This window comes from Phacochoerus africanus, chromosome 15, assembly GCF_016906955.1.
Source record: "Phacochoerus africanus isolate WHEZ1 chromosome 15, ROS_Pafr_v1, whole genome shotgun sequence".
Taxonomy (NCBI): Eukaryota; Metazoa; Chordata; class Mammalia; order Artiodactyla; family Suidae; genus Phacochoerus; species Phacochoerus africanus.
Window position 1 is genome coordinate 42,537,180 of NC_062558.1, and position 24,862 is coordinate 42,562,041.

At 49.5% G+C, this 24,862-nt stretch overlaps 1 protein-coding gene across 2 annotated transcripts in view; it reads left to right on the forward strand.

Annotated features, from left to right (window-relative positions):
- The first annotated feature begins 2,582 nt into the window (after window positions 1–2,582).
- CMKLR1 (chemerin chemokine-like receptor 1) overlaps window positions 2,583–24,862 on the forward strand; it is a 42,272-nt gene continuing 19,992 nt past the window's right edge. The window contains exons 1-2 of one of the 2 annotated variants that reach the window (XM_047760777.1): window positions 2,586–2,897; window positions 16,032–16,160. The gene's annotated coding sequence lies outside the window, so the exon portion shown is untranslated. Of the gene's footprint in view, window positions 2,898–16,031; window positions 16,161–24,862 lie in introns of both variants that reach the window. The other variant, XM_047760778.1, reaches the window with a different exon arrangement.

Sequence of the window (24,862 nt, forward strand, 5' to 3'; positions counted from 1 at the left end):
GTGGTGGAGACATGGATTCTATCAACTCAGGTCTGTCCGATTCCAAGGTCTATGTCCTTAACCATGGCTCTGTGGATTGAGAAGGTGACGTGTCTGGGATCCAGAATGTATTCCTAATGGAAAGGTCTGTATCAGTGGCTTTTAAACTCGAGCCAGCATCAGAATCCCCTGGGGGCTTGTTAACAGCCTGCATTTCCAACAAGCTTCCAGGTAAGGCTGCTGCTGCTGCTGGCCTGGAATCCATGCTTTGAGAACCACTGGTCTCTGTTAGTGACAAACCTTTAGATGGTGAGGTACAGGATCCCCCTCACATGGTGGAAATGGCCTCCCCCTTGGACCAGGAGACTTTGCGGCTGCTGCTCAACTGCTAACTCTTGGGTGACCTGGGATGAGTCCCTTGCCTTCTCTGGGTCCAGTGTTTCCATCTGTGCAGTATGAATGGGGAAGGGCAAGCCTGGCAGAGGAGGGAGGAGAGGGGTTTTGAGTCAGCCTGGGTCTGACTTCTGACTCTAGGAGCTGTGTGACCTCTGGCAAGTGACTTAACGTTTCTGTGCTTCCAACTATTATCTCTGATATGAAAGTATTAGACCAGATAGTTTCTAAGTGTAAATCTCACTTAACGAAAGATCGAGGATGGTGGGGAGAGAAGGTGAGCTTCTCGGGCTGGTCAGATGCTGAAGGACATGTTTCCCCACCTGCCCAAGATTTTGGAGGCCCAAGAAGAGCAGGTGTCCCTCCCTCCCTCTCTCTCTCACCCCTCTTTTTCACTCCTCCCTCCCTCCCTCCCTTCCACTCCCCCTTCTTCTTTCTTTTCTATCCCCCTCCCTTTTTCTCTCTCTGTTACCTTTCCCCCTGCTCTCCCTCCACCCCACCACCCCTCTCTTTTCCTTTCTACACAGTTATTTTCTGCAGCCTTGGCTTTGGAATCAGACAGACCTTGGTTCTACTATGCCACTACTGGTATGATCTGGGCGCCCTGGGCAAAATGACTTTCCCTCCATGGCCTCAGAATCCTCATCAGTAAAATGGGCAAATGCCACCTCCTCTGGCATTGTTGGAGGTTCGAGATGTACTCCACAGAAAGCACCTGGCATGGAGCAATGCACACAGTGGGCATTTCTGTTAGTTCTTTAGTCTGGAGGCTAAGGGTGGGGCTCTGGAGCCAGATGGCCCGGTTGAAATCCCAGCTTTCCCACCTACCAATGGTATGACTTTAGAAAAGTGACTTCACTTTTCCGTGTCCCAATTTTCTCAAAGTTGAATAATAGGGGCAGAAATAGCACCTAATTCCTTCCTTCCTTCATGAGGATTAATACCAAGCGCCTAGCACACTGCCTGGCTGTCAGCTATTTTGATTCTTCAGAGATGAAGGTGGTGTTGATCCGTGACTATAAGCCAGGCACATGCTTAGCCGTGGGGGCAAAACACAGTCCCTCCCCCAAGAGGTTCCCAATGCAAGGGACAGAGACACCCTAACAAGCTGGGCATCAGGGCTGTGACGGGGGAGCCCAGAGCAGTCCCCAAGGGGCAGGAAAGTCTTCCCTGGGAGGTGACCCCAAGCCGAGGAGGGAGTCGGTGACTCTGAATAATAAACATGTTCATAGGCATTTTTGTATAAGAAAGTAATTGGATAAGTGTGCAATGGTGTGTATACTATTGTCCAAAAGTTGAAAATAACCTAATCATCCACCCTAAAATAGTGATTAAATAAACATTCATCAGGTCAATGAAATAATTAGTGACTATTAAAACAAAGTAAGGTGTGTATATATTCACACATATGTATGTATAAATATGTATTACATAGACATACAATCATTGAATGAAAAAGCAAGTTACAATATGGTACCCAAAGTAGGACTGAGTCATTTTACTTTTATCTTTAAAATGTATGTGTGTGTTCATTCCAAACTGTTAATGATATTTACCTCTGGGAAGCTGGGTCTGAGATGAAAATAGAATTAATACTTAACGCAAGGTCTGAAAGTGGTTAAAGGTTTGTTGCAGTTTGTTATCACTCTAGAAATGGTACATAAATGTATTTGTCATTGTGTCTAAGGTTTTTGCTTCCCTGTAACATTTACTAAAATCAAACTCTATAGAACATTTTAATTTTTTCATTTGATGCTTTAAAAAAACCCACCTCGTTGCTATTTTAATTTACAAAATAATAATAATAATAATAATAAAGAGGAAAAAAAGGAAGTAGGGGGTTATCAGGCCACAACTAGGGGCAGGAAACAGGAAGGGCACCCAGGTGGAAGGAACAGCATGCACAAACGCTGGGGTTAGGAGGTGACCCAGGGATATCCGGCAGCCAGTCTCGTCTGTGCATAGTCTGGCTGGAGCTCCAGAGGCCCTGGCAAGGAGCAGAAGTGGTTCCCACAGCCGTGGAGAGGCCTGCATGTGCTCCTGGTTTGTGCTCAGATGGTGGGCACGGCTCCCAGCTCCCAGAGGGGCCGGTCCTCCCCAGCAGGCTGCGCCACCAGCCACCAGCCACAAGCCCCAGCAGCCTCCCCTGTCGGTCCCCACTCCACGCAGCTGGCCGCCCCCGCCCTTGGTCAGCCCGGTTTCCTGCCCCTCCCTCTCTCCTCCCTCCAGCTGTTTCTCTGGCAGAGCTCTGGCCCATTCAGGACGGCAGCCCTGCTGAGCAAAGAGCGCACGGAGCGGGTCTCCCTGGGAGCCTGGGAGAGATGAGGATGTTCTGGGGGGCTGTGCTCTGGGGGATTGGAGGGGGTCTTGAATGAATGCATGAACTGCTTTCTGGGCAAACAGCCACAACCCAAGAACAGTGTGATTTCAAGAAAGAAGTCGGGGAACACAGGTCTCCTGCACAGCCTCCAGTGTCCTGAAGCCACGAAAGCCTTGGGAAGATCTGGGTGGAGACCAGCCACAAGGTATCATGCTCGGGTTTGATATCAGCTAGAGGGGCCTGGGAAGGGGAATCCTAGCAGTGACAGAAGCTCTTTGGTTCTTGCTAAAATGTAGTTTTCGTCCAAATGGAAACAGCTATATTACGACTTTGAGAGTTCCAAAGAGATGCATGCTAATTGTAAAGAACAGCGAGGTCACCGTGGTGATAAAAGCAGTGAGTTCAGTGTTTCCCTTTGGTACTTGGTCAATGTTTACAGCAGTCCGAGGAGGGAGGGACTTTCATGGTCCCCATTTTACTGGTAAAGAAACTGAGGCTCAGATTGGGGGAGGCACCTGCTCAGCATGGTGGAGATGGTAAGCTGGGGGCTGAGGTCAGAATGAATGAGAGTCTGCATAGCCCACCTTCCTAGCTGCTAGGCCATCCTACCTCTCAGCCACAGAGAGGAAAGACGGAGTTCCTAATCCAGGGGTGGACTGCTAGGTGCCTCTCTGTATCACTCATTCACGTGCTCACACGCTGATTTAGCTATGAAGCTTGTTGAGTGCCTACAATGTACCAGACACATAGGAGTGTCTCAGTGTGGACACACACACACTTTTCCACTATCTACTGTGGTAACCTACCTTGTCCTTAACCACGGATGGTGACCTTCCATCTGTACGATCCATGTTCCTCCAATGTACATTTTTATGGCTGCACAGAGATGATGACTTTATTAACCATTCCTCAATGTGGTTGCTGCTTCTTTTTTCCATTAATATAAATGGCATTGCAATGTCTGCTTCTGTTGTATCATCTTTACGTGCTTTCCTATGGATACCTTTCCAGAGGTAAAATCATTGGCTCAAAGTTTTGCCTATTTTTAAGGCTTCCGAAGCTTTTGTCCACACCGCCCTGGAAGATTGTGCTGGCTTGCACTCCCCTGGCATGATATTGGGGTGTGATAGTCTCGCATGGCTTCCCCAACCCCCTACATCCCCATTGTTCCCCATCTCCTACAACCTCCCTGATGGGGAAAGGTGAGGATAACATCTGGCTATTTGACTTGATGTTTCTTTATGCATGCTGATTATTCTCTAGAATCTTACTGTTCACTTTTAGGACTGTCCTGTTCAAGTCTATTGCCATTTTTCCCCCCCTTGCTGGCATGTCTGTCTTTATCTTATTGAGATTTAAGAGTTCTTTGCATATGAAGGATATGAACCCTTAGCCAGGGCTATCTGTCAGAAATATTCCACTCCCCATTCTGCTTTCAGACTAGCACATTTTAAATGGGTAAGCCATTCAGGCCAGCGATGGTAAAATGACAAGCAAACAACACGTCGTTATACTCAAGTAACTGCTACTTGATGACAGTCTGATCACTCAGACTATGTGGTTCAGGGAGCCAGCAGAGCGGCCAAGCCTTGGGTCTGTCTTCTCCTTCCATTCAAGAGCCTGGCCCCTTCGGCATCCCCAGCCTGTTTTTCAAGACCAGTCTCCTCCATGGTTTTTACTATCTCTCCTGATTTCTTCAAACTTGCTCAAAGGACAGTCTCCTTTAAACACCTCTGTTGCTGAGATGAATGTGTTTGGTCAATCCAGGAGGCCACTGGCGGGAGGAGGGCAGCTTGGCATTTTCTTAAGGTTTAACTTGAACCATTGATGCCCAAGTGGTGGGTCAGGCATTGAGAAGCCCATGGGAAGAGTTATCCGCTGGCACACAGGGACCTTCTCTGGACTCCTCCAAAACGTCAGGGAATAATAGATTTGACTTTGGGCAGGTCACTCCCCTCATTGATTTGACACCTTCTGAAAAGTGCTCTCTCCCCAACTGGGTCAAGGCCTGCCCACTAGACTCTCCCAGTACATGTACTCCACCCATCATAGTACATATTACACTGTGTAGTAATCGTCAATCATCTTGACTGCCTCTCCTGCTGGCCTGGAGGCTCCTTGAAGCCAGATGTGGGCTATTTTTCTCTTTTTGCACAAGACCTCGCTTACAGTAGGTGTTCAGGAAAGGTTCACTGAGTAAATAAAGTAACCAGGCCTCGGTTTCCCCACCCATAAAATGGGACCGGGGAGTGAGACTAAAGTCTCACTTCTTAGGTGTTTCCTTAATAACTCTTCTCAGTTTACAAACCACTTTATTGCCATGACTCTCTTGACTCCTCACCACAGCTGTATGATAAAGATATTCTTAACATGCCCATTTTATAGATTAGGAAATTGAAGTCTGAAGAGGGTTTCTGGTGTTAGACCTCCACAAGAGGTAGTAGAGCATTGTGGCTATTGGATTGGGCTCTGCTGGGTGAATTTTAACCACCAGCTGAGTGTCTACACAGCTTACTTTTATGCCCCAGTTTCTTCATTGGTAAAATGGGAAGAGGAACAGTAACTACCTCATAGGATTATTATAAAGATTAAATGAGATGATACATGTTGGACACTTTGCAGAGAGCTTGTTGTGTCAGAAGATGCTATAAACATTAGCTATTATTTTATTATCATTTCTATATCACCATGCTGACTATACCTGTCACCCATCTGAGCCAAAGAGAAATTATGATTGATTTCTTTACCAGTAAATTAATACTGCTCAGGTTCCAGCCAGTGTATAAGAAAACCAAAAGCCCATTTCATGCTCTCAGAGCTATGCTACACAGGCGCAGTTACCATTGTGAGTTTCCAGGCTGTGAATCAGACTCAAGGCTTCTCAAAGGGCAATCTTGGGACCACTAGCATTAGAATAATTATGAACATTTCCTAAAGCTTTGGTTTGTTTTTGTTTTGCTTTTAAGGGCCACACTTGGGGCGCATGGGAGTTCCTGGGTGAGGGATTGAATTGGAGCTGCAGCTGCCAGCCTATGCCCCAGCCCCAGCAATGCCAGATCCGTGCCGCATCTGTGAACTATGCTGCAGCTTGCAGCAATTCCTGATCCTTAACCCACTGAGCAAGGCCAGGGATCAAATCTGCATCCTCATGGACACTAGTCAGGTTCTTAACCTGCTGAGCCACAACAGGAACTCCAGCCTTGGTTTTTTGAGTCAGAGGATGAGGTTTTTTGAGTCATCTCTGAGGATGAGGTGTGGGTGTCTGCATTCTGAACCAGCACCCCTGATGATTTTGATATACCTTAAAACTTGAGAATCACTGAGATGGAATACTTGAATATCTTTCCTTTTTGTCCTTTATCCAGGTTTCTGGGTTCTTTGCTGCTCACGGAGGCTTATTTTTTTCCTTTCTAAGCAAATATCTATGCACTTCTGTGAGTCTACATGTCCTGTGTCAGCAGTTGAGGCCAAGAGGCAATGGTGGAGAAGAAGCGAAACTTGGTCTTATACCACAGAAAGTCAGATCCCTTAGCAATCACCCAGTGTGTGGCCTTTGACATTATTTTAAGTCACAGAACCCTTTCATCCAATGAAGATATATGGAGTGTATTCCTGTTGTGGTGCAGTAGAAATGAATCCAGCTAGTATCCATGAGGGGGTGGGTTCAATCCCTGGCCTTGCTCAGTGGGTTGGGGATCTGACATTGCCGTGAGTTGTGGTTTGGTTGCAGATGTGGCTCAGATCCCATGTTGCCATGACTGTGGCTGTGGCCTGCAGCTGTAGCTCCAATTTGACCCCTGGCCTGGGAATTTCCACATGCTGCAGGTGTGGCCCTAAAAAGCAAAAAAAAAAAAGACAGAAAAGAGAAAAAAAGAAAAAAAACATATAAAGAACTGCAATTTGAAGACAGATAAAGTGGTGTTATTCTAGTTGAAGCAGAAGTGGAAGACTCTATACAGCAGCTCACTGAGCCTCACTGTCACTGCTGAAGGCCTCTAGGAATCCTCCTGAAAACTGCAAATCTACTCCAAATTGTTAAGACAACAAAGTTCTTAACCATTGCTGAGTTTGTTGTGTGACCTTAGGCAATGTATTTTCACTCTCTAGCCATAATCTTCTCATTTGTAAATAAGGAGATTGAATGTTGTATTAGTCAGGGAAGTAACAAATAGACCCAAACAAGTATCACGGCTCAAACAAAACAGAAGTTTATTATAAGGCAGGTATTTCTGTGTGGGGGGTGGTGATTCAGGGACCCATCTCATGTCCCTACCATCCCTTGGACATCATCACTGGTGAAAGAAAGGATGGAGGGGGCATGTTTGCTTCTTAACTGCTTTCTGCCACACATGAGAACTAGGCATGTGGCCAATCCAATTGCAAAGGAGGCTGTGAAATGTAGTTCTTGGCAAGGGTGACTCAGTCTCACCTACAGCTGTGTACTGTGGAAGGGAGGACAAATTTTTGTGGACAGCTAGCTGTCTCTGCCACAAATACGTGACTGCTTGGGTCTCTTCCAGTCCTGATTCTAAATTCTAAATTTTCACTAGTCGATCTTAAAATTAACAGGATAACGTGGGGCCCACAAATACTTTCCTATCCTCCAGATAATCCTCATCAAATACACTGAGTAAATCTCCACATTCCAGGCCCTAAACATAGATTTTCCTGGAACTTAGGCAACTGCTGTTCTCGTTCCCTCCTGGAAAAAGGAACTATAATAATGGTATAGAGCTAAGCACGCTTGCTGAGCCAAAGGTTTTCATAACCATTATCTCACTGAATCCCCCTACAACCCTACATGGAAAGGCTTCATGGTTAGCATTTCCATTTTATAGATGAAGAAAATGAGGCTCAGAGAGGTAAAGGGACTCTCCCAAGGTCACACAGCTCTTAAGAAAAAGAACTGGGATTTCAACTCAGAAAATCCAACTCCTGTCCTAAGGTCCCATTGCACATTGGAGCACATGTGTGCAAGAGTGTGTGTGTGTGTGTGCACACACACACGCAGGTGCATACATGCACGAGTGTACTTGCAAGACCACGTATGGGATTAGGGTAGGGGATTTCCTTGGGCTGTATTCCCTCAGCGTGGGGTATAAGGAAATGGATGTGAAGGAATTATTGTCTAAGACCCCAGAATGGGCCAAATTTGCTGATCAGAAGGCAGCTGGGTGGTTGTCTTGGGCTCAGGAAGCCCAGTGTGATTAGGTGTTACAGTCACCGGCCAGAAAAAAGAGGAGATGGCGTGTGAGGATGGACTGAAGCCATCTGTGCATCCTGGATGATGCTGAGGCCTTGACTGTGCCGGGAACAGGGTGGGTGCCTAGAGACAGTTTCCTATGTGAATAAACCCATGAAGAGTGAAAGCTGTACCCAGGTGAGAACTTAAGATGGATCAGGCCCAGTCCCTCTTCTGAAGGCCTTTAGGGGAAGGGAGGCAAACCTGTCACTTAGACTTTTATTCAGTCACTCAACAAGCATTCATTAGCACCTTTTCTGTGCCTGGAACTCCACAAGGCAGGATGGTGAAAAAGACAGGATTCCTGCCCTCATGGGACTTTGGAGGGGTCATGGGGGTAGTTACATTTGCCCACGTGTTAGATCTGTGGAAAGCGAGGCTCTGATTGTTTAAGTGACATTTCCAAGGTCACTTGGTAGGATTAGGATCCAGAGCTTTTGGTTCCCAGGCCAGGACTCAGGACTGGCTGAGGGTGAGGCCCTAGGCTTGAGCCTGAATGCAGGGAAGGGGTCCTGTGGGTTGGCAGTGACCTTGTGCTGATGCTGTTTTAAGGCAAAATAGCGGTTAATTTACTTCTCTTTTGGAACCTGTAGATTTTTGCATAAGCTTAATTGAGAAATGGTAGAATTTTTTTTTTTTGTCTTTTTTGCTATTTCTTGGGCCGTTCCCGTGGCATATGGAGGTTCCCAGGCTAGGGGTCTAATCGGAGCTGTAGCCACCGGCCTACACCAGATCCACAGCAACACGGGATCCGAGCCGTGTCTGCAACCTACACCACAGCTCACAGCAACGCCAGATCGTTAACCCACGGAGCAAGGGCAGGGACTGAACCCGCAACCTCATGGTTCCTAGTCAGATTCATTAACCACTGCGCCACGACGGGAACTCCGAGAAATAGTAGAATTTCTTGACCTGCTGGTTGGAACCCAGAGGCCATGTTATTTCTACCTGGTGCTGTCACAGAAAGAAACACTGATGTCTGCTTGGCATTATTGACAGTGTGACATGGTCGCAGATGCCACAGCCACCTGCTCTAGAGTTCAGATCCTGTTTCGGCCCTTTCACCTCCTGCCTCCTCAGTGTCCTCATCTATAAGGCAGGGAGACTCTTGGGGGTTAAGTGAGTTAATATACATAAATATATACATGAGGACGGCACGTGGTCAGCTCAATGAAGTCACTTTTATTTTTATTTTCAGGAAAGTGGGAATTGAAATTTGCCTTTGTATGTGTCAGTTGATGGGGGCATCTGGTGCCTTGCGACCTTGGGCTCCCAGGGTAGAAAATGTCATTTTGGCCAGTCTCCTTGCTTCCTGCCATGCCCCATGGAGAAGTGCTGGGCTCCAAGGGGGGGGTGGGGGTGGAGAATGGGGGACGGGTGGGGGGGAGTGGGGGGGGGTCAGGGAAGAGGGTGCTCCAGCCCCATTGACACATTGTGGCAACCTTGAAAGTATCAGCAGCTGACTCAGCAGGGGGGTCAGCTGCTCTTCAGGCAGAATGCTGGAATCGGTTCTGCTTTCTTGGGGTCTTGGGTCCTCTGATCTTAGCCTTGTGCTCCTGCTGAGGGCAGCTCTTGTGCAAGGAGGTGGGTGGGTAGGGTGATTGGCGCAAGAAACAGTGGCTAGCACGCTCAGTTTTTCCTTCTGTGGATCAGGGATCAGAGGGACAGGAGGGCTGGTAGGGTGCCATCAAGCAGATCTGGTTCTGGTCTTGGGAACCAGTCACCTGAGTGAGCTCAGGCAGGTCACATGACCTCTTTAAGCCTCGATTTCCTCTTGACTCAGAGCTGTGGCAGTGCTCAACTAATGATCTGGGGTGGTGATCAGGGACTGAGGGCATTCAAGATAGGCCTATCCCTCGTTATCAGAATTTGTTGGAATCTGTGAATTCCTGAGTCTGGGATGGACTAAGAGCCCTGTGAGTCAGTGTATGAGCCTGTTGCCTCTCTAACAATCGCTGCAAGCTCTGTGGCTTTAAAACAATACACATTTATGATCTTATATTTCTGGAGGTTGAAAGTCTCAAACGGGTTCACCTGGGCCGTTTCGACTGAGCGCTTATTGTTAAAGACTCACATCAGTGCCCGCCTGGTGCATTCAGTGTGCAGAGTAGCCCAGGAGCAAAGAGATGGGTAGCTTTGACTGGGGAAGTCAGGAAGCAGTGCCTGGAGAAAAGAGCATGTATTTGAGCTGGTTCCAAGGATGAGTTGGCTTTGAGTGCCTGGATGATAAGTTGGCCAGAAATAAAAGATATTTCTGTCTGGGAGAGCAGAGTGAGCAGAGATTTTGGAGGCTTGATGAGCGAGGAGTGTCTGGTGCAGTGGATGGAAGCAGGGAGCAGCCGGAGGGAGCCACATGTTCTGCCGGGCCTCGAAGATCCCATCCAATGTTCTGGGTGGTCCCGTATGTCCCCATTTCACCAAAATAGCATCTTGTTGTCCCCAGACCTTGTCTCCTCCAAACTCAGAGCTTAAACTCGAAGATTTGGATGGTCAAGGATCCCAGACAACCCCAAGCTAATTGAGTTGGAGATTCTAGCCTGGCAGAGGGTATGTCGGTTTGTGGCTTTACCTCCTGGGTTGTCTGGTCCAGAAACCAGCTCAGAGAGGAGAAGATTTCTTGCATCGGTCCTCTCTCTGAGCACACCCAGCCCTTGCTGACAGATGCAGGCATGGCGCTTGGGAGAAACAAGGTGTTTTCCTTCAGAGTTAAAGAGAGATGGCTTAGGATGGCACCTGTGCTCAGCCTGGAATGTGTTTACTTGGGGGAGAGGGACTTGGCCACTGCCTGCTGGAGCCAAATGAACTGGGCTGGGCACTGAAGGGTCCACTGGCCCCCGCATCACCAGGGGATGGAGCTGACTGACGTCAAAAACGGGTCTTCAGGGAGTGTGGGCAATTTTCAGCCTCTTTTACAACAGATGTGACTCACAGGGGGCCTTTTCAACTGTCAGGGATTTAGGGTGGGGAGAAAAAGGGCGTTCCTTGAGTAAGAAAGGAACAGCCCCCAGATGGGTAGAAGCGGGACTCTGCCAGCTCATGGACCTGTTTTGAAATCCACTTCTGCCCTCGCCTGCTGTGAGACCTCGGAAAGAACACAATTTCTCTGAGCCTCAGTTTCCTCCACTGTAAACTGGGGATGATAAAAGGGCTTTCCCTGTAGGGGTGTTGGGGGGCTTATGTGAGATCCTGAATGGCACAGAGTTGGGGCTGAAAACCAAATGCAGCCTGAGCATGAGAGGCTGGTTCCGGTGGCAGAGGGTGGGGACAGCAGAGAGTGGAAGTCCTGAGACACAAGAGGCTAGAAATGCCAGGTGTGGACAGTGCCAGGATCAGAGCTTCACCCCAAGCTTTCCCTCCATTTCCTGGCTTGGCCTGAGAACTCAGCAGGGGCTGGTAGAGACCCTGGATCACTGGCCTCTCTTCTCCTAGGGGCAGCGGGGCTTGACTGGCTTAAAGGGCCCTTCTTTTTGTTTCCCTCTCCTCCTGTGAAAAACCTCAGACATGAAGGAAATAAAAAACGGGGCTCTGCGGAAGGGCATGGCAGCCTCCCTGAGCCTGGCTGGGCCGTCATCTCCCCATCAATGATTTCTGGTGGGGCCTGGGTGAGGGGATTCGTCAGGCTGGGGCCGGGGGCCTCCCCACTGCCCCGCCAGGGCTGGCCCCCGATCCAAGCATCCTGTTGGCTCCGTATTCTCAGCCCTCTCTCAGCTCTGGCAGCTCACATTTTCCAGGGGGCTTGGAAGCCAGCAGTGCCCCAAAATTCCTCCTTCCAAAAGTTTTTTGTGTCGTTTCCACCGTCTAAAGGGACAGGTAGGTTTCACTTGCTGAGGCCCAGCTGGGCTTCTGCCCAGTCCCGCTTCCAACCGCTGAGATTGTCTTGAGGGGGGTGGGGGTGGGGGTCTGTCACTCTTCTGGGGATCATGCAGACTCATGGGAAATATGCGAGGCGGGGCAAATCGTCCCATTTTACAACTGAGAAAACTGAGGCCCGGAGAGAGGATGTGTGCTCACCCTCCTCCATTCCCTAATTCATAGCCTCCTTCCCTGCCTTGTGAATGCATCCTGCCTCCAGTGGCCCTGGCATTTTGCTCTTCATTGGAGTCCACAGAATAAGGATTCAGCTTGGAGTCAGGCAGACCTCGTTCGAATCCTGAGCCCCTTGATGACCTTGATCTCAGGTCAGCTCATCTCAGCTTCAGTTTCCCCATTTGTAAATAAGAGTGGTGGCAGGATCTGTCTGCCCTGAGTTGTGCAATGAGAATTAAATGAGATAATCCAGGCAAAGGGCTTAGCACTGGGCCTCGCACTTAGTGGGTTCCTGTAAAGACTTCTGGACATTGGCGATACGGTATGTGGGAAGTCCTTGGGAGATACTTTTTTTTTTGGACTTTTGTTCTTTTAGGGCCACAGCCGCAGCATATGGAGATTCCCAGGCTAGGTAGGGGTCTAATCGGAGCTGTTTTGGCCAGCCTACACCACAGCCACAGCAACACCAGATCCCAGGCGCGTCTGCGACCTACACTACAGCTCACGACAACACCAGATCCCTAACCCACTGAGCAAAGCCAGGGATCGAACCCGAAACCACATGGTTCCTAGTCTGATTTGTTTCCACTGAGCCACTACGGGAACTCCGGGAAATACTTTTTGAAATGAGATTGAATTCTTTATTTTTTTGGCTGCAGACATGGCATGTGGAAGTGCCTGGCCCAGGGATCAAACCTGTGCCACAACAGTGACCTGAGCTGCTGCAATGACAACACCCCTGAGCCACATGGAAACTCTGAGATTGAATTTTTAATCACCCCCTCTTGCCCCAACCCTCAGCCTATTAGCAGCCTTTTTTTTTTTTTTTTTCCCCTGTAAAAGACGAGGCTCAGGAGTTCCCGTCGTGGCTCAGTGGTTAACGAATCTGACTAGGAACCACGAGGCTGCAGGTTCGATCCCTGGCCTTGCTCGGTGGGTTAAGGATCCAGTGTTGCCGTGAACTGGAACGGCTTGGATCCCCCGTTGCTGTGGCTCTGGCGTAGGCTGGCAGCTATAGCTCTGATTAAACCCCTAGCCTGGGAACCTCCATATGTCGCAGGAAGCGGCCCTAGAAAAGGCAAAAAGACAAAAAACAAACAAACAAAAAAACCCCCAAAAATGAGGCTCAGAGACTGAGGATCAGAGATGTTAATTGGCTCCCTAAGGCCACACAGCTCATAAAAAAGGGAGACGGCTCCTGATGCCTTGCTCTATGCTTGCCTGAACAGCATGAGGGCTATTCCTATTCTCATGGTCCCTTCTTGAGATCCCACTGGCCTCCTCCTCTGTGATTTCTAGGCCTTTCCACCTGTGCCACAGACCCTCCCTACACCAATTAGGGCTATCTCAGATATCTTTGTTAGTTGAATCAAAACTTGGCAGTCTCAGGAGTTCCCATCATGGCTCAGTGGAAAGGAACCTAGCTAGGATCCATGAGGATGCAGGTTTGATCCCTGGCCTCACTCAGTGGGTTAAAGATCTGGCGTTGCTGTGAGTTGTGGTGTAGGTTGCAGACGCAGCTCAGATCCCACATTCTGTGGCTATGGCGTAGGCGAGCAGCTGCAGCTCTGAGTCGACCCCTTAGCCTGGGAACTTCCATATGCCACAGCTGTGGCCCTAAAAAGCAAAAACAAAACAAAACAAAAACCCCAACTTCTTCCCCCTGAGGGGTTTGCAGCTGATGATAGCTCACAGGAGAGGGGTTTGTGAGCGTAGTGCCTTAATCAGCCTAGTGTGTCCATGACAGGGGACCTCAGGTCAGGGGAGCCTTTGGGCCAGGATCTTCCTGAAGGTAGGTAAAGACCTGAGGGTAGGCAGTTACTAAGTCAGTTCCATAGGAGAAGTTTTTAGTCCAATTTCCTCACACCTCCACTGGGGCTTCTCTGTTTCTCCTTTTTCTTGTAGGTTGAGTGGCCAGAATTGCGTTGATTTTTTTTTTTCTTTTTTTTTTTTTTTAACGTGGCAAAGCTGCGTATCAGCAGAGCTCAGAGAAACAGAGCAGGCCTGGGAGGCTGTGGCTAAGTGTCGCAATCTTGGCACATCCCATGTCTACACTGCCTGCCTGCTAGCCTGCGGCTTTCTGCCAGAGCCCAAGGGCCGAGGTGGTTAAAGGTGGTTCAGGCTGTGCCCTGTGACCTGGGTGAGGAAACTGAGACCCCTGTCACCTTCTGCTGAGCTGGTCAAACTATCCTCTCTCTCATGGGCATCCTTCCTTCCCTGTTGGGGTGTTGGAGCTGATGCTGGGAGACCAGGGGAGAACTACATCTTGTCAAGGTGTGTTTGCTGTGGCAGGAGGGCGTGGTGGCCAGAGCTTCTGGAATTGCCTGCTTGGCTTCAAATTCCTGGACTTCCTAGTTCTGCAGCCTCAGTTTTCTCATCTGTGAAATGGGAATGACACTGCCGCACAGGGCTTTGGGGGAGGTGGCAGGGGGACGTGGATCTAGAAGAGGGCATTTTTTTTATTTATCTGATTTTTCACGGTTATGATTTTGGTAATTGCTACTGCACATGGTTTAAAGGAAAGAGCTTGGGATTGAGGAAGTTGGAACTGGGCGATCACATGGGGGATGTGCTTAGCTGGGGGCCCAGAGATTGGTAAGTGTGTGGCGCCTGCTACTCTGTCACTCGGTGTCTGGGTCCTTGGCGATGGGGCAGATTTAGCAAGACAGTCCACCCTTTTCTGCTTTCTTGCTGTGGGACTTTTTGCTTTCTCACAAAGGGCAAATTGCTGCACCTTGTTGAAAACCATGTTCTTGAAAACTGGGGCTGTGTCAGCTCCATCTCTGTCAGTGCATATGGATGCAGGGAGGAGATCAAAGGCGGCCCTGGCCCTGGGGCACAATCAGTTCTGGAAGCATCTGAAAGGCTTCTCTGGGCATCATCACCAGGGGTGGTGGTGGCCAGCTGGTTTCTCCCCTAGGATGTTAGTTGGAAATGCTGGGAGCACCCCAGACTCTCAAATTTCTTAGAGTTCTTTCTTGTGCTTGCTTCTCCTCCCCCTTCTTTCTTTTGCAGCCAGTGGTCTGAGCCACCCGCCATCCCTAGTGGAGCATCTTTTTTTTTTTTTTTTTTGGCTCTTTAGGGCTGCACCCATGGCACATGGAGGTTCCCAGGCTAGGAGTCCAATAGGAGCTACAGCTGCTGGCCTAAGCCACAGCCACTGCAACGCCAGATCCAAGCCACATCTGTGACCTATACCACAGCTCATGGCAATGCCGGATCCTTAACCCACTGAGTGAGGCCAGGGATCGAACCTGAAACCTCATGGTTCCTAGTTGGATTCGTTTCCATGGTGCCACAACAGGAGCATCTTTGGGCAAAACCAAGCACTTGGGTCCTCAAAGCTCCAGAGGCTGGCTGCATTATTGGTGGGTGTTCCCTCCGGGAGCTGGCTGTGACCAGAGGAAGCACCCCTCAGCTGTCCAAGGAACACACCCTGGGCACCTTCCGTCCCTGCACCCCACACATTGTAGGCACTCAGGAATCTTCAGCAAGGGAATGAACACACGAGCCCCAACAGTAGAGGCCACACCCTCACACTTGGGGGAACCGGATCTGGGGCATCACTGGAAATCCCCTCTTTCCTCAGGAAAAACCAAATCCTCACTAAAGTTATTTTGAGGCTGTGCACTTTATTTTTAAAACATAATTATTTTGAGGGCATGTACCTGGTTAAAAATAATAAGCATGAGAATTTTGCATTCAGTGCCGCAATATTCCTGTCCATTTAAAGACCAAAACTGTGTCCCTTGGAAATCTTTGGGTCGGCTCCAGGGAGAGGCGCCTCATCTGGTTCCTGCTCTGTGGCTGGCCCACTGGGAGATGGCTGGGCTAGAGAACACATGGATCATCAGGTCTGAGAGGGTCACTCACAGACAACTGAATCCACTTGCCTTGCGGCTCCACTGTGGAGATGAGGACATCAAGGCACAGAGAGGTTAAGTGACTTGCCCAAGGTCACATAGCTGGTTGGGGCAGAGCCAGAGTTTGAACCCAGACAGCTTTAACCACAACACCTGCAAAGGTGCCACTTTGGTGAGGCCAGTTTCTATCTACCCCCTACCTCTGCAGCTGGGCAGCTGGGACACATTTCCTGGACAACTGAGACCTACTCACAGCAGTGCCTCTGATCACAGCCAGCTCCCAGAGGGAAGGACCAGCCGGCAACTGGTGTCTTGAGGACCCTTCCATCAGGGACAGGTAAGTAGTTGGCTTTGCCTGGAGAGGCAAACCTTGGGGTCCCCGAGCTGGAGCTCTGGATCCCTGGCCTGGGCTGGGTCTCTGGACCCATGGGTGTCTCTGGAACTGGAAATGGCTCCACATGCTTCTCTACTGAGGCCCTGGGCTGTGGGACAACCTCTTTCTCCAGGTAATTTCCCCTTGTACCAAGTCTCCACCCCTTGGATCCTGTGCCCCTGTCCGTGAGGCAGCTGTGAGTTGGCAAGGCTCCTAGAACTCATTCCTGGAAGAGGAAACTGAGGCCCAAATGTGATATCAGAGAAAGAGGCCTGGTGTTAGTCCATTTCTCCAGCCGTGCTGGCTCCTGAGCTCTGGCAGGACCTGAGCCACAAGCCCCCCATGCTGGACCAGAGGGCGCTTTCCAGCTCAAGGTCACCTGAAGCATCCAAAGGCTTGGGGCTCAGAGAGCAGAAGAGATTTATGCAGGTTGTCTGAAAATTAGGAGCAGAGTTGGGCTTGGAACCCGGGCCTCTTACCTCTTCTTGGTCTCCCTCAGGGGACTATTCAAGGACAGGGGTTTGGATGGGAAAGAGAGCTGTCCTGTGGGTCTCACTTTCCCCTGATGTCCAACCCTGGGGGCTGGCAATCCCAGGAACCTGCATGTGGCCAAGGGTTTACCAGCCTGCTGAGAAATGAAGAGAGAAAACCTTAGACAGTAAAAGGAATTTTTTTCATACAGTGAAATGTTTTCAACTGGGAAAGATGTTCCAGTGATTTGGGTCGTTATTAACATACAATTTCTTTTCTGGAATGGTGAGGACAGTAATGGACAGTTTTAATTTTTCTATGTCCTTACTGGGCACACCTGGGCACAATGTCAGCAGTGCTCGGTTCGTGAAAGCCTACAGTTAGGAGTCTGCTTGTGCTCGGGTGGTCTCTTGGGCTCCTTCGAGATGCAGGAGGGCACTGGTATGGCGTCCACAAAGAACCAGGAAACTGGGTGTGGAGGTGAAGGGTCCAGCTGCCAAGGCCAGGGCTGGGCTGCAGAGGGAAGGACATGCCCAGCATGAAGTGGGGGACCAGAGGGGGCAACAGGATGCAATGTTTGTTATGAGAGGGCTTCGTTCATGACTCAGAGTCTGAGCAGTGGGTGGAGGGAGAGGGAGGCCTGGGGAAGAAAGGGTGAAAGGGGAAGATGCTGAAGAGCAGGAGGGACACTAGGAGGGGGATGGGAAGAGGAGCAGGGGGAGGGGGGGCCTGCTCTGCCTGGGAGGGAGGATGAGGTTTTGGTGGGAAGGGGGCTGTGTGAGGAGGAGTTGAGAGAGGGGCGTAGGGCCTCCAGAGGTGGAGGACACACAGTAGAGGAATGACTAAAAGTTCCAAAGGGCTAATCGTGGCCTCTTGCCTGGGTATTTGTCTTAGGTGGAGTTCACCAGAGGCAGAGCCTGAGGCAAGGGTTTGGTGAATATGGATGTGTCTCAGGCAGGGCTGGGATCTGGGTGAGGTGAGTGAGGCAGGGTCTTGCCAGCTCAGGCTTGGGTCTCATCTCAATTAAAAATGTTGATACTCTGCTCATGGTGCATTTTATGCATTAGCTTTGATTTTTAAAAATTGTATTGAAGTATCATTTATCCTGATTAGTGCGTTTGGGGGGGGCACACCCTTAAATTTGCATTCAAGGATCAAGCAGGGGGAGGAGCTCAGCAAGAATGTGATCTCAGGTGAAGACTAGCCTCGGTCTGATCTCGGTGGGGTGGGGGGACCCTAGAACCTGAATGGCACCCTATGGCAGCTGTGAGCTGTATCTAGCATTCTCTGCAGCTATGGGAGGGGTGCTCTGTTTTGGTAAAGGGGATCTGGACTATACACCACCAACATCTACCACAATATTCTTGGTAATTCTTAGAGAGATGGCAGTAAACATTTGAGTTACATATAGGTATAATTACTAATAATAGAAATAGTGATCGATAACTTACTGAGAATGTAACATGGACCAGGCATTGTTCTGGATGCTCTATATTCCTTCTCTTATTTAATCCTAATACCGATTCTCTGAGGTATATACTATTACTGTTCCATTTTACAGATTGAGAAACTGAGGCACAGAGAATTTAAGCAACAAACAAAGAAGTCTCACAAGTAGGAAGTGGCAGGACTGGGATTTGAACTTGGATGGTCCAGCTCCAGAGTCTGCCTGCTTCCCTCTCACGTGTAGAGCATGGCTGTGGCTCCTCCACTTTTGAGCTATGGGACCTTGGGCAAGTTGCTTGACCCCTCTGAGCTTCAGTTTTCTCAGCTGGGAGGTGGGCGTAGTAATCAGGGCTCTTGGGAGGCTGGAGCAAAGTGAGAGATAGGAAGGATCCTAAGGGCTGACGGTGATGGTTCCCACGGCTCTGCATCACAGCAGTTTCAAGGGTCCCCGCTTGTGGCTACAACTGCGGGGGCCCTAGGAAACCTACACCAGTCGAGACTCTGCCAGGGTTCCTGGCAGGAAGATGAGGAAGCAGGGAAGATGGAAACAAAGCCTCCTCTGTTAGCCACTTGGGGCCTGCCCCAAGTTGGGAAGATGTGAGGGCTACAGAGAGAGAAATGAGTAGTGCCTGAGAGTGGGGTGGGTACCCTGTTCTCTGCCAAGATTTGTTCTTCATGAGCAAGGGGTGTAAAGTTACTTTGAATCCTTTCCTGAGGGGCTGGGAAGGCCAGGGCCAGTTCCTGGAGGGGAGCGGTTTCTCCATCCCCGAGGAATGTGATCATGGCTTTATTTTAAGACAGAATAAAAGCAGAAAAAAAGCTTCACGTTGGTGGCTGCTGGGGGCTGCTCCTGGATGCCAAGCCAGCTCCAGAAAATGGCTTCTCATGGGCTCGAGCTGCAGGCTCTGAGATTGGGGTTGACACCAGAAATGTGCTGGCTGGTCCATCACTACCCTGTTCTTTGTGGAGCCTCCTCCTCCAGAATGATTGCCTTCTTCTCTGGGAAACTACAGGGTCCAGATCTACTCTTGGGGCTGTCAAGGGGCCCCCAGGTATAAATTTGTCTCCACCACTCTGTAGATAGTTTCATACACCCACAGGATTCATTTCTGATCCTTGGATAATGTGGGGACCAACACACTACATGGCTCTGAAGTATTTTCCTGATGGATTAAAAGCACAGCGTAGCTAGTGCAAAGGGAGAGCTTAAAACTTGCTTGTTCATCACAAAAGAAAGAGTTTGAGAACCATGGACGCTATTAAGAATAAGTGGAGGGAGGGAGTTCTTGTCGGCTCAGCAGAAACGAATCTGACTAGTATCCATGAGGACGCTGGTTCAATCCCTGGCCTCACTTAGTGAGTTAAGGATCCAGTGTTGCTGTGAGCTGTGGTGTAGGTCCCAGACGTGGCTCAGACCTGGCATTGTTGTGGCTGTGGTATAGGCTGGCAGCTGTAGCTCTGCTTAGACCCCTAACCTGGGAACCTCCATATGCCATGGGTGTGGCCCTAAAAAGCCAAAAAAAAAAAAAAAAGGGGAGAATAAGTGGAGGGAGTTACCTGATGTCCTAGCAGTTAAGGATCTGGCATTGTCATCGCTAAAAAAAAAAAAAAAAGTGGGACATCACACACACACACACACACAATAATTTCTTGTAATATTGTAACACACATACATGAGGTGAACTATAACAGAAAGAGACTGGACACAAGCCAACCTCCTATCCCCAGAACACTAGTTAAGTAAATGGGCAAATCCAATAATGGAATACTATGTATCCATCAAAAAGGATGGGTGCTTTTTACATACTGATATGAAATCAACTCCAAATGTATATTGTTAGGTAAGAAAGATAAACTGCAAAATAATGTGCAGAGTGGACCAACTTTTATGCAATGCAGCAGAGAACTTAGGATACATATTTGTATTTGCCTCAAAAAACTCTGGCAGGAAACATAAGAACAAGTACAAGGAGTTGGGTGCGGTGTGACTGGGTGGATGGTGGAAAGATAGAAAAGAGGATTTGCATTCTAAACTTTTTATAATTTTAGATAGTTTTGAACATCACCCATTCGAAGGAGTTGTGTTGCCTAGTTAAAAATTTAAATTAAAAAAGCCAAATTAGGAGTTCCCGTCGTGGCGCGGTGGTTAACAAATCCAACTAGGAACCACAAGGTTGTGGGTTAGGTCCCTGGCCTTGCTCCGTGGGTTAAGGATCCGGCGTTGCTGTGAGCTGTGGTGTAGGTTGCAGACACGCTCGGATCCCGTGTTGCTGTGGATCTAGTGTAGGCCGGTGGCTACAGCTCCGATTAGACCCCTAGCCTGGGAACCTCCATATGCCACGGGAGCGGCCCAAGAAATGGCAAGAAGACACACACACACACACACACACACACACAAAAGCCAAATTAGAACTGTGAATGGATGTCCATTAGGCTAGTAGTAAGTGTAGTTATGAAGGAGTATTATAAACTCTAAGGTCTGTGGTTTTCATTGCCATCATTTCCTTGACCATCGCATATACATATTTGGGATTTTAAACCAAGTTATACCTGACTTCAGCTTCCTTGATGTCACAAAGGGAAAGTTCCTTCTGGTCCTCTTGAATCTAGCCTGAGAGGATCCCATTTGAGGTTCATGTAGGATCCACTCCTCCCTCCAATAGCCCTGTCACCATGGTGGCTGAGATGTGCTCCCGGTGGCCCCCTGTGTGTGGCCATCCAGCCAATGTCTCACAGTGAATTCGCCCCCTCACTCCAAGAGAATCTCTGAATGCTTGGACCCTTGGCGAAGTGTTTGTCAGAAAGAAATGGTTCTCATAGGCTAATAGCCAATGGACACAGATACCCTCTGGAGAAGGTAATGACTGAAAACTCATGCTCATTGGGGTTGTGAGAGTCCTTGTCAGCATCCTGTATCCATAGAACACAGTAAAAGACAAGCAAGGGTGGCTGAGTGATGTCACGACCCCGAGGCCTGGCCCTGGCTAGTGGAGAGAATGGCTGAGTTCTAGCATTTGTCACAGAGAATGACGTTCTGCTTGCTGTTGCTAATAGCACCAAGACGTCAGTTCAGAGAAACAGCGGCATCAGGGAGAATGCCTTAAGGGCTACACAGGTCGGGCCCTTTCCCAGACATTCTAGAAATTTCTTCACATTAAGTCGCAATGCATAACTCTGGATGTCTAGACAGAAACAAAGAGTCACTCCTTTCTGGGCACATCTTGGGAAAGGGGCTCCTATTGAATGCCCCTTTGTGGCAGAGCTCTCAGCTTATAGGGAAAGGGGTGCTGTATTCAGGAGGCTAGTGTTTGGATGCTTCTCCTGAAACACCTGGACTCTTCAGGCTGCATCTGCAGTCAGGATGTGGCTGAGAATGCTGAGTGGTACCTCACGCCGTATCCTCTCTACATGGACCTCTGGAAAACGTCCTTGCTCCTGGATGCTCAGGGGTTTCTCCTTCCCCAAGGTGGGTTTATTGTCAGCCAAGGGGCACATGACCCTGTGACTGGTTTTTCTTTTCCAGACTAAGAGTCTGTGAGTCCACGGTGTGGCCCACCCAGGCAAAGTATTTAGGGCATTACTTATCGTCTGCATTTTTTCCCCTCAGTCCTGGCTCCGTTTTCTGTCTCCACCCACGTTTCCCTTCCTCCTTCAACTCTCACTTTTAATTTCCATTCTCTTGGTTACACGGGCCTCTTTGGAGCTTTTTCCCACCCTTCTGGACTGAGCCAGTAATAAGCAAATAAATAATTTGACCAAACTGGCAAGCAAAAGCAGCCTATGTAGCACCCCTTTCCCTGCCTGGGGGAAAAGCAGTCCCAGTTGGTAGGAACCAGCAGGTAAGGGGTTAAAAATGATGTAGAGGAAGTGCTGGCCAAGGTTAAAGTGAGGAAGTGGCCGCTGCCAGGGGAAGGAGGTGGCGGGCTTATCCTGTGTGGCTCCAGGGGGCTGAACCAGGCTGGAGGGGAATGTGGCAGGTTGCCGGAGTTCACTTGAGTTAAAAAAGGAAGAGCTTTCGAATGACTTGATAGACTTTTTTTTTTTTTTCTTTTTAGGGCCACACCCGTGGCATATGGAGGTTCCCAGGCTAGGGCTTGAATCTGAGCTACAGCTGCCGGCCTATACCACAGCCACAGCCAAGCCAGATCCAAGTCTCATCTGCGACCTACGCCACAGCTCATGGCAATGCTGGATCCTTAACCCACTGAGCAAGGCCAGGGATTGAACCTGAGTCCTCATGGATACCAGTCGGGTTCGTTAACCCCTGAGCCATGACGGGAAGTCCTTGATGGACTTTTCTAGTTCTGCTGTGGGGGAGGGGAAAGAGAGGGATGACCTTCTCTGGAAAAGAGCAGAATCCAAGACGAGTTTATTTCTGATGATTTTATTTCTGGGTGATGACTGATGACTTGAGGGCCCAGAGGACATCAGAGGGGAGGTCCAAAGTGGAGGCCTCCCCCATTTTTGGGCAAACCAAGTGTCAGAAACCAAGCAACTTGCCAGGAGGGCTCCCCTTCCTACTGCCTGTGTGATGATGTCTTGTCTTTCCCTTCCCAGCACAAAATAAACTCCACCAGGCACTGATTTTTGCCTACTCTGCTCCCTCCAATGTCCCCACACCTAGCACAGTGCCTGGCAGGGATTTGTCAAATTTAGTTGCATGAAAAAAACCAAAGTTTTTATGATGGCAGAGCTATAATAACAAACATGATATTACCTGACTATAAAATAAAATAAAATAAAATAAAATAAAATAAAATAAAATAAAATAAAATAAAAAGTAAGGAGTTCCCGTCGTGGCTCAGTGGAAATGAATCTGACTAGCATCCATGAGGACAAAGGTTTGATCCCTGACCTTGCTCAGTGGGTTAAAGATCCAGCGTTTCCGTGAGTTATGGTGTAGGCTGGCAGCTATGGCTCTAATTCGACCCTTAGCCTCAGAATCTCCATATGCCGTGGGTGGTGTGGCCCAAAAAGACAAAAAAAAAAAAAAAATAAAATAAAACAAGATATTATCTGACTCCAGAAGTAGCTTTCTTTAAACATCACAGCCATGGGGTGACTTTATGGGGGCCGGATTTTTTATACAAGTAGGGCCATTGAACTTCCCTGGTTTGCCTGGAATGTACCGGGTATAGCACTAAAAGTCCCACTTCTCAGGACATCTCCAAACTGGGACAGCTGGTCAACCTCTATACCCTCATTTGTGATCTCATGTAAGCTTTATGCTGGCCCATTTTGCAGATCAAGAGACTGAGTCTGTGACCCAAGATCTCAGGGGCCAGGGTGGCCTTAAAACCTGGCTTGGATGCATCTGTGTGAGGCCTAAGCTTTCCCCTCTCTGCGCGCCACTTTCATTTTCCTGTAAAGAGGGAGTGGTAGGCCCCTAGATCCTATAGCCTCTCCTGCAATGGCTTTTAGGATCCTGGAATTTCCTTTGGGCTTCAACCATTTGTTTTTTCAGTTGAGGGTAGGGGACAGTTTTCCCAGGGAGCCCCATTATGGGGAAAGGCTGAGTTTCTCTGCAGGGAAAGGTGATGGGGCAGTGAGGGGGTGGAGGGGGAGGGCAGCCTGTCCCTCTCCCCGAGCCTGCGAACAGGGTGGGAAACTCCACCATCCTGGTTGCTAGCAGCAACTCAGCCCTTCTGTCAGCTGTCTGGGCTGGAGCCAGGCAATTCCAAGGGGCCAGAGCCTGCCTGAGTGCCCCAGGGGCCCTGTGCCTGGGGCTGGCAGCCTGGGCTGGGTGTGGCTGGGGTGGCTCAGGGGTACTAGATCTCTCAGGGGTCCACCCGGCTGGGCAGGCCTCTGCAGCCCCCTGCCTACCCCGGATCCTGGAGCCTAGCGACTGCACTGGCTAGAGGTGAGTGAGTCTGGTCACCGAGGGCTCTTTGAGGTGGGATTGTGGATAGGTGAGACACTGCTCTCCTGCCAGCCCTGTGCATGGTGGGAGTCAGTGGGTGGGAGGACAAAGTGCACCCTGTGGGTCCCCAGCAGGCAAGTCACAGAAGGTCAAGGGCTGTCACAGTGACCGAAGATGTGGCCCCTAGTGTCAGAACAGCCCAGGTTTAAATCCCATCTGTGCCCCTTCCTAGCTGTGGGATCTTGGGGTGGTGGCTTTGCTTTTCTGTGCCTCAGTTTCCACATCCGCAAAATGGGAATGAAAAGACCCACCTTGAAGACTGGTTCTGAGGCACTGGGTACACAGTTGGTTAATGTCATCACCCCCAGTCGCTCAGTGGTTTCTGTACCTCTCACCCTAGGGCTGCACCTGGGACCCTGGGAAGACAGAGGGGGAGGAACGGAGGCAGCCTGTATGCTTGTCACAGCCTTGCAACAAAAGGGGCCTGCAGCCACCCAGGATGCTTGGAAGTGCTCTGATAAGGACAGCGGGACAGTCCACAGACCCATGTTCAAGGCCTGGCTCCACCAGGGCTGGCTGGTGATCTCGATCTGGTTCCTATCAGAACCTCAGTTTCAACACCTGTCAAGTGGGGATAATAACCATCCTCTCCTTGGGTGGGTGGGTGGGGGCTGTGCCAGGATATGGGGAGATAAGGAAGGCCAAGCATCCAGGCAGAGGCCTGGCAAATCTCAGCATGCTCTTTCTCTGTCTTCTGTTACCGCCTTGCTCCTGCTCTGCCTGCCTTTGTGTTGGGTGTGTGGTGAGGCTGGGAGGAGCGAGAGAATGAGAAGGGCACCCCCAGCAGTGGGGGTCCCTGAGAACAACGGCCCAGAGGCCTTGAGCCCAC